Source organism: Eumetopias jubatus, unplaced genomic scaffold (genome assembly GCF_037043125.1).
Source record: "Eumetopias jubatus isolate StellerSeaLion01/CBP00866 unplaced genomic scaffold, mEumJub1_p1.0 scaffold_23, whole genome shotgun sequence".
Taxonomy (NCBI): Eukaryota; Metazoa; Chordata; class Mammalia; order Carnivora; family Otariidae; genus Eumetopias; species Eumetopias jubatus.
The window spans coordinates 1,962,836-1,971,508 of record NW_028274829.1 but is presented as its reverse complement, the minus strand read 5'-3'; positions in this window follow the sequence as shown (position 1 = coordinate 1,971,508).

Here is an 8,673-nt window from a genome sequence, read left to right as displayed (position 1 = left end):
GCTTTGATTTTTTTTTCTACTAGGTGCTCAAAATAAATATATCATTAGCTCATGGGATCTTAAAGATGTCAAAGAGAAAGGTATGAGAAAAGTCATTCACTATTCAATCAGTGATTTCCTGAAAAAAAAAATAGATATTTTATCAAATAGTAGAGGTATTTGTAGACACCTTTGAGTAGATGCCTTTGCTTTAAAGGACCTATCAATCTCAATAATCGAGATAGTGTTTTAGTGTAATATTTTTGAACATCAATGAATGTAAAATATCTATGAAGAACAAAATAATAAAATTTCCAGTAAAGATGGAGTTCTACAAAGTCTAGCACCGTCAGATGTTTCCTTTATTAAAATTTTGATATTTTGTTGATCATGTCTTTTTTACATTAATTTTTTAGTGTATTGCGTTAAAATATTTTTTATACTGATGATTATGTTTTTGGTGCCACTTAAACTTTGGGCCCCACAAAGTACCTCTTCACCCCATCCTGTCAAGTAAGTGTCTGCCAAGTAAGATGAAAAGTGGGAGGTGCATGGTCATAATTAAGAAAATGGGGCTGCCTGGGTTTGCTTTTCAACTTCACTACTCTTCACTACTCTCCAGCTGTCTACATTGGGTATTGCTTCTCTTTATGCAGATACAAATGTTAAACTCTGCCCTAGACACAAAAATAGAGAAAACAAACAAATTTCTAAGCCTTTTAAGGTTCCATTTATAGGAATTCCTTCCAAGACACTACTATAGCAAGTTCAAAAAATGCCTTTTCAGAATGTTTTTTTGTAGCATTGCTTATAAAAACAGAAAATTAAAATTGAAAATATAAATATCTATCCAAGTCTTCTCCCCATTTTTAAATTGGATTTTTGTTTGATGTTGAGTTGTATGAGTGCTTTATATATTTTGAATATAAACCCCTAAGGGATAGGTAAAATAAATGAAGAAAAACAAACTTCCAGTTATAAAACAAGTCACAGTGATAAAAAGTACAGCATCAGGAATATAGGCAATGATATTGTAGTAACTTTGCATGGTGACAGATGATAGCTACACCTGTGGCAAATACTGGGTAATGTACAGAATAGTCAAATCATTTTGTTGAACATCTAAAACTGACATGACATTGCACGTCAACTATACCTTACTTATTAAGTGAGTAAATAAATAAATATCCATGACACCTCTCTGGCTTTCCCAGAAATGGTGCACACTCAACTCTATTCAGTCTGAACTTATTACCTTCCATCTCTCTCTACCTACTCACTAACCTGTATTCTCTCATTTGTTCAATGGCTCTGTGGTCATCAGTTCCTAGTGAGAAGCCCAGTGACTCTCAGCATTACTCCTTCATTCTACTCTCTGCTTATAACTTCAGAAACTGTTCTTCACCTCTCATTTTTTTATTTTTGACCCAAGCTGCTATAACCTAGACTACTGCAGTGTTCCCCAGGTAGTCTTGCTTCATCTATGTGGGCCATAGATTACTCTTTCTAACATGCAAGTCCAATCTCCATTCTCTTCTGTGAGGAATCATTTTGGCTTTAGATCACTAACCTAGATCTAAACTCCTTCTGTAATACACAGAATATTTTCTTAGGTGACCCTTGACTATCTTTTCTGCCGAACCCTCAGCCATATTGAGCTTCCCAGGGAAACTTGACATATTTTACATGTTTTGCCTTTATATATTATGTTCTCCCCATTATTGATATGTGCCAGGTCCCAGAGCCTCTGCTTTTTCACTGTAGCTGTTCTTTCTTCAAGATTTTGTGTAAATACCACCACCTCTGAAGTAATGTCCTTAGAGCTCCCAAAATTGATAGCCTCATACATTTTACTTGATATTGTAAGTGATAAATTTATTTTTCTCACTGTGATATCAGGTCTTTAAAGACTGTATTCCAATTATTTTTGGAAATTTTTAAAACAAATATAAACCATGAAAAATGTCTAGCCTATGGTAGGTGCTGATTTAATGGATGAATGGAAAGATGATGGGAGGATTGATTAATGGATGAATACATGGATAGGAGGAAAAATGGGTGGATGGATGGATGGGTGCATGGATGGATGGATAAATTGATGAATGGAAGGATGGACATCAATAAATCTTAACCACGGATAGTACATAGAAATTCTGTATAATGCCAACTTCACAATAAAATTTCAATATTCAAACTTTTACTCAATATGCTCCTAAGATGGCCTCTGGGCTATGAATTCAATCTCAGAATTAGTGAAAAAAAGTGCAGGGAGGATGAAGGGGAAAAATGGAAAGAAAAAAGTTTCCATTCATTACTGAACCACCCAGCATTTGGAAATGCAAATATAACAGTTCTTGTGTTCTCTTCTCCCTAGATGACTTGGAAGGAAATGACTTCTCTAAGCTTGGACACCATATTTGAACTCAAGCTGCTTCATAAGCAGAAGTTATCAAAGAATTCTCAGACCGGAGTTTGGCACAGGCTAAGGAGAACACAGCTATCATCACTGTGGTGCAGAAAATGATTGGAAATTAAAAAGTTCACGGCAGGTGGCCCTTCTTTGGCAAAACATCTTGGGGAATTGCCTATCAATCATCACATGGTGGCTTAACGAAACTCAAGCACACCATCCTCTTGTCTGAATTCTTCGGAACCTAGGCAGTTTCAGTAGGAATAGAAATTTCAGTGCACTTGAGTTTATTAGAATTATGTGACTCCACTCTTAAACAAACATACCAAGATTATAAATTCCATTTTCTTGTCCCCTAAACAATGATCACTTTTTTGAGTCATTTAATTATCCATATAGCAGTGTGCTTGCTCAAAATGTTGAAGAAATCCTTCAAAAGGGATTATATCTGTGACCGGCATGTACTCTCATAAGCATACTCAGGCCAGGCACCTCCTCTAAAGTCAGTATTGACATTTTATGTTCTGTGTAAAGATTTACCCATTCTTCTTGCATTCTTCCTACGTTACTTTTCATGTTATTTTTCTGTCCCTTCAAACCAATCAACTTGATCTTTTTATTGATGCTTACCTTATTTGACATTGTGTGATAGTCATTAGGACAAATTCCTCTAATAGATTGAAAGCATATTTAAAACAAAAGCTATGCCCCTATACTCTCCTCTCTGTATCCTTGTTACACTTCTTGAAGGACACTCGCCTGTCAGGTACTCAATATTTTTTGTCTGTGTTGAAGTACCAGTGCCTGTTTTCCTAGGTAACACTGTATTACTTGATCCACTTCCTTTGAAATATTAGAACGAATGCCAACTGTCCACTCAAACTGCAGTCAAAACCTTACAGAAACTCTCCATGTTCACTTCTCCATTTCTCCTGTCAGTTTGAAAACATCACAAATCCTACATAGAATATTTGAGTCTTCTGTGACTTCATGCACTAGGAGGACTACCAGTTCCTTTCCGTGGTTTTCTTAATATCCTGTCTATATTGATCAAATGTCTTGCATTAGATTTATTTTCATATTAGTGTTATATCAACTAGTGTTTGTAAATTTGAGAATTAGTGATTTAGAATCCTTACTCTTTGTCCTACATATGTGATAATAATTAAATAATTCAAAACTCAGTAAGTATCATTTTCAGCTTCTCTGAAATAAAAAAAAAATAACTCAGCTATTCACAATGTGGCTACCAGAGTGGTCTGATATGTGAAATCTTTGTATAAACATACAATTCTAGCAACAGTTAATTAATAGTTACATTAAGTAGGGAACCCAAGGAACCTCAAATCTAAGTGCTTCAACACAATAATAAAAAATGTCTCCTTGCCCTATAGTTTAATCAATAGTGGGTGAACAACCTTCCTGGTCGTGATTAAGGACCTTATCCTGCAACTCAAGGGCCTGTCCTTGTGATTTTTCTGGGCCAAACCTAGAAGGAGAATCCACTGCTCAAGTCTTATTAGCCAGAATTCAACCACACAGAGGCTGGGAAATGTATTCCTCCTGGATGCCTGGAGAGAACAGAAAATGAGTTTACCTGAGATGCAGCAGTGTTTTCTGAGATGCAGCAGTGTTTTCCTTCTGTCTCTGAAGTACTGTCCCTGTGTTGCACACAACATGCTCCTACAAAATGTTGAATTGACTCTAAAATGTTCTTAATTCAGACAAAATCTTCATAATTCATTATGTATTTCGGTGACTCTGAACTTTGGCTGAGTAATATTCCATTGGGTGTGTATGTACACAATGTGTATATGTTGTACCACATCTTCTTTATCTATTCATCAGTCAATAGACACATGGCCTGTTTCCATAATTTGGCCATTGTAGATAATGTAGCGATAAACATCAGGGTGCCTGTATTCCTTCAAATCTGTATTTTCATATCCTTTGGGTAAATACCCAGTAGTGCAATTGCTGGCACATAGAGTAGCTCTATTTTTAAATTTTTTAGAAACCTCATACTGTTTTCCAGAGTGGCTGTACCAGCTTGCATTCCCACCAACACTGTAGGAGGGTTCCCCTTTCTCCACATCCTCGCCAACATCTGTTCTTTCATGTGTTGTTGATTTTAGCTGTTCTGACAGGTATGAGGTGCTATCTCATTGTAGTTTTGATTTGTATTTCCCTGATGATCAATGATGTTGAGCATCTTTTCATGTGTCTGTTAGCCATCTTGGATATCTTCTTTGGAAAATGTATATTCATGTCTTCAGCCCACTTTCAATTGGATTACTTGTTTTGGGGTATTGAGTTGTACCAGTTCTTTATATTTTTTGGATACTAGCCCTTTATCTGTAATGTCATTTGCAAATATCTTCTCCCATTCCATGGGCTGCCTCTTAGTTTTATTGACTATTTCCTTTGCTCTACAGAAGCTTTTTAACTTGATGAAGTCCCAAAAATTCATTTTTGCTTTCATTTCCCTTGCCAAGGAGACATATTTAGAAAGAAATTCTATGGTGGATGTCAAAGAGGTTACTGTCTGTGTTCTCCTTCAGGATTTTTATGGTTTCTTGTCTTCCATTTTAGGCCTTTTCATCCATTTTGAATTTGCTTTTCTTTAGTGTAAGAGAATGGTCCGGTTTCATTCTTCTGCATGTGGCTGTCCAATTTTCCTTACACCACTTGTTGAAGAAACGGTCTCTTTCCCACTGGATATTCTCTCCTCGTTGTCGAAGATTAGTTAACCATACAGTTGTGGGTCCATTTCTGGGGTCTCTATTCTGTTCCATTGATCTGTGTGTCTATTTTGTGCTAGTACCATATTGTCTTGATCACTTCAACTTTGTAATATAAGTTGAAATCCATAATTGTGATGCCTCCAGCTTTGCTTTTCTTTTTCAAGCTTACTTCCAGCATCGTATTCAGGGTCTTTCCTGGTTCCATATAAATTTTAGGATTTCTTTTTTCTACTTCTGTGAAAAATACTGGTGTTATTTTAATAGGGATTGCATTGAGTGTGTAGATTGTTTTGACTAGTGTAGATATTTTAATATTTGTTTTTCCAATCCATGAGCATTGAGTATCTTTCTATTTCTTTGTGTCATCTTCAATTTCTTTCATCAGTGTTTTGTAGTTTTCAGAGTACAGGTCTTTCATGTCTGTGTCTAGGTTTATTCCTAGGTGTCTTATGGTTTTGGGTGCAATTATAAATGGAATTGATTTCTTTCTGCTGCTTCATTATTGGTGTATGGAAATGCAATAGATTTCTGTACATATGCACTCAAAAAGAATGTGTATTCTGTTACTTTAGAATGAAATGTTCCCAATATATTTGTTAAACCCATCTGGCCCAGTGTGTCAATCCTTGGTTGGTTTTGTCGGTTCCTTGTTTCCTTGTTGATTTCCTCCTGCTTTGATCATCTGACCATTGATTTAAGTGGGGTGTTAAAGTCGCCTACTATTATTGTATAATCAGTGAGTTGCTTTGTTTGTTATTATTGTATATATTTGGGTGCTCCCATGTTGGGTGGATAAATATTTACAACTGTTAGATCTTCTTGTTGGATTGTCCCCTCTATTATGACATAGTGCTCTCCTTCATCTCTTGTTACGGTCTTTGTTTTAAAGTCTAGTTTCTCTGATATAAGCATGGCTACTCTGGCTTTCTTTTGATGTCTGCCCATTTGCATGATGTTTCTCCAATCCCTCATTTTCTGTCTTTAGAAAGATGTCCTTAGGTCTGAAATGAGTGTTTTCTTGGCTGTTAATTGTATTTAATATTTTGAGAAGCTGCCTGACCATTCTTCAGATGTTAAACATGTTTTAATGAGCTTGTTGTTCATTTTTTATATCTTTGGAGAAATGTCAATTCAACTCCTTTGCTTGTTTTTAAACTGTTGTTGCCTTTCTATTATTGAGTTGTAAGTGGTCTTAGATAAGGTAGGTACAAATTCCCTATCACAGTTTTATGCTCTGCAAATATTCTCTCCTATTGTTTTACTTTTTTGGTACTGTTCTTTGAAGCACCAAAAATATTTAATGAGGTCCAATTCATCTATTTTTTGTTGCTTATTACTTTGGTGTTATATCCAAGAAACCATTGCTTCTCCCCATGTTAGAAAAATTTACTTTTTGTCTTTAAAGAATATTATAACTTTCATGTCTTACATTAGGTCTAAGAGCCATTTTTGAGTTAATTTTTGTGTATAAAAATGTCATAGAGAAAGTTATTTCATCTTTCACTGTTTTATATATTTGGAGAACTTACTGCTTTTTAAGAAAGGTTAAAAGCTCCAAAGGGATTAGCCAAACAGGTTTCATTTTGACAAGAATCTTCTGTATTAAGAGAACTTGGTAAATTTAAAGATTAGGCCAGTGTTAAACTTCTTTTTAATAGGCTCTCTCTTTTGACTAGTAGTTTTGTCTTGCCACCACTGTGCCCTCAAAGCACACTGCCATAGGGACTCCAAGGGCTAATTTTTCTTTCTTTTTTTTTTTTTTAAAGATTTTATTTATTTATTTGAGAGAGAGAGAGAATGAGAGATAGAAAGCATGAGAGGGAAGAGGGTCAGAGGGAGAAGCAGACTCCCTGCTGAGCAGGAAGCCCGATGCGGGACTCGATCCCGGGACTCCAGGATCATGACCTGAGCCGAAGGCAGTCGCTTAACCAACTGAGCCACCCAGGCACCCTCCAAGGGCTAATTTTTCAATGTTAGTAATGTCAATTAGTGGTATGGCAAAATTCTAGAAAAAAATGATATGGTCACCAATTGTTCTGCTGTATTCTGAATGATAATCCAGTGTGGAACTGTGATATTCTATTTAATTAAAACTTTTGAGGTTCTTTAAAAAATTAAAAATATGAATACCATGCAGTTCAATTATTCCCCAAAGAAAATGGGAACACCAGAGGTGCCTGGGTGGCTCAGTCGTTGGGCATCTGCCTTCAGCTCGGGTAATGATCCCAGGGCCCTGGGATCGAGCCCCACACTGGCCTCCCTGCTCAGCGGGAAGCCTGCTTCTCCATCTCCAATTACCCCTGCTTGTGTTCCTTCTCTCACTGTGTCTCTCCCTGTCAAATCAATCAATCAATCAAATCAATCAATCAATCTTAAAAAAGAAAAAGAAAAAAAAGAAAATGGGAATACCAGTCACCAGTCTGAAGAGATATGTGTACACCTATTTACTGCAGCATTATTTGCAATAGTGAAGATATGCAAGCAGCCTAAATGTCTTCTGTTAGATGGATGAAGAAAACATGGTGTATATATAATGGAATATTGTGCAAACCTAAAAAAATACTGTTTTTGTGACAACATGGATGGATGTACAGTGCATTATGCTAAGTGAAATAAGTCATACTGAAAAAGACAAATATATGATTTCATTCATATGTGGAATCTAAAAAGCAAAACAAATGAATAAACAAATAAAAAGCAGAAATAGACCTATAAATACAGAGAACAAATGGATGGCTCCAGAGATAAAAGGGAAGGATGGGCAAAATGGATGAAAAGAAGTGGGTATAGACAAGTGACAGAATGAGAGAAGATATTTGCAAGTGACATATCAGATAAAGGGCTAGTATCCAAAATCTATAAAGAACTTCTTAAACTCAACACCCAAAGAACAAATGATCCAATCGAGAAATGGGCAGAAGACATGAACAGACATTTTTCTAAAGACATCCAAATGGCCAACAGACACATGAAAAAGTGCTCATCATCGCTTGGCATCAGGGAAATCCAAATCAAAACCTCCATGAGATACCACCTCACACCCGTCAGAATGGCTAAAATTAACAAGTCAGGAAAGGACAGATGTTGGTGGGGATGCAGAGAAAGGGGAACCCTCCTACACTGTTGGTGGGAATGCAAGCTGGTGCAACCACTCTGGAAAATAGTATGGAGGTTCCTCAAACAGTTGAAAATAGAGCTACCCTGTGACCCAGCAATTGCACTACTGGGTATTTACCCCAAAGATACAAATGTAGTGATCTGAAGGTCTGAAGGGGTACGTGCACCCCGATGTTTATAGCAGCAATGTCCACATTAGCCAAACTGTGGAAAGAGCCAAGATGTCCATCGACAGATGAATGGATAAAGAAGATGTGGTATATATACACAATGGAATATTATGCAGCCATCAAAAGGAATGAAATCTTGCCATTTGCAACAATGAGTTTGGAACTGGAGGATATTATGCTGAGCAAAATAAGTCAGAGAAAGACATGTATCATATGATCTCACTGATACGAGGAATTCTTAATCTCAGGAAAC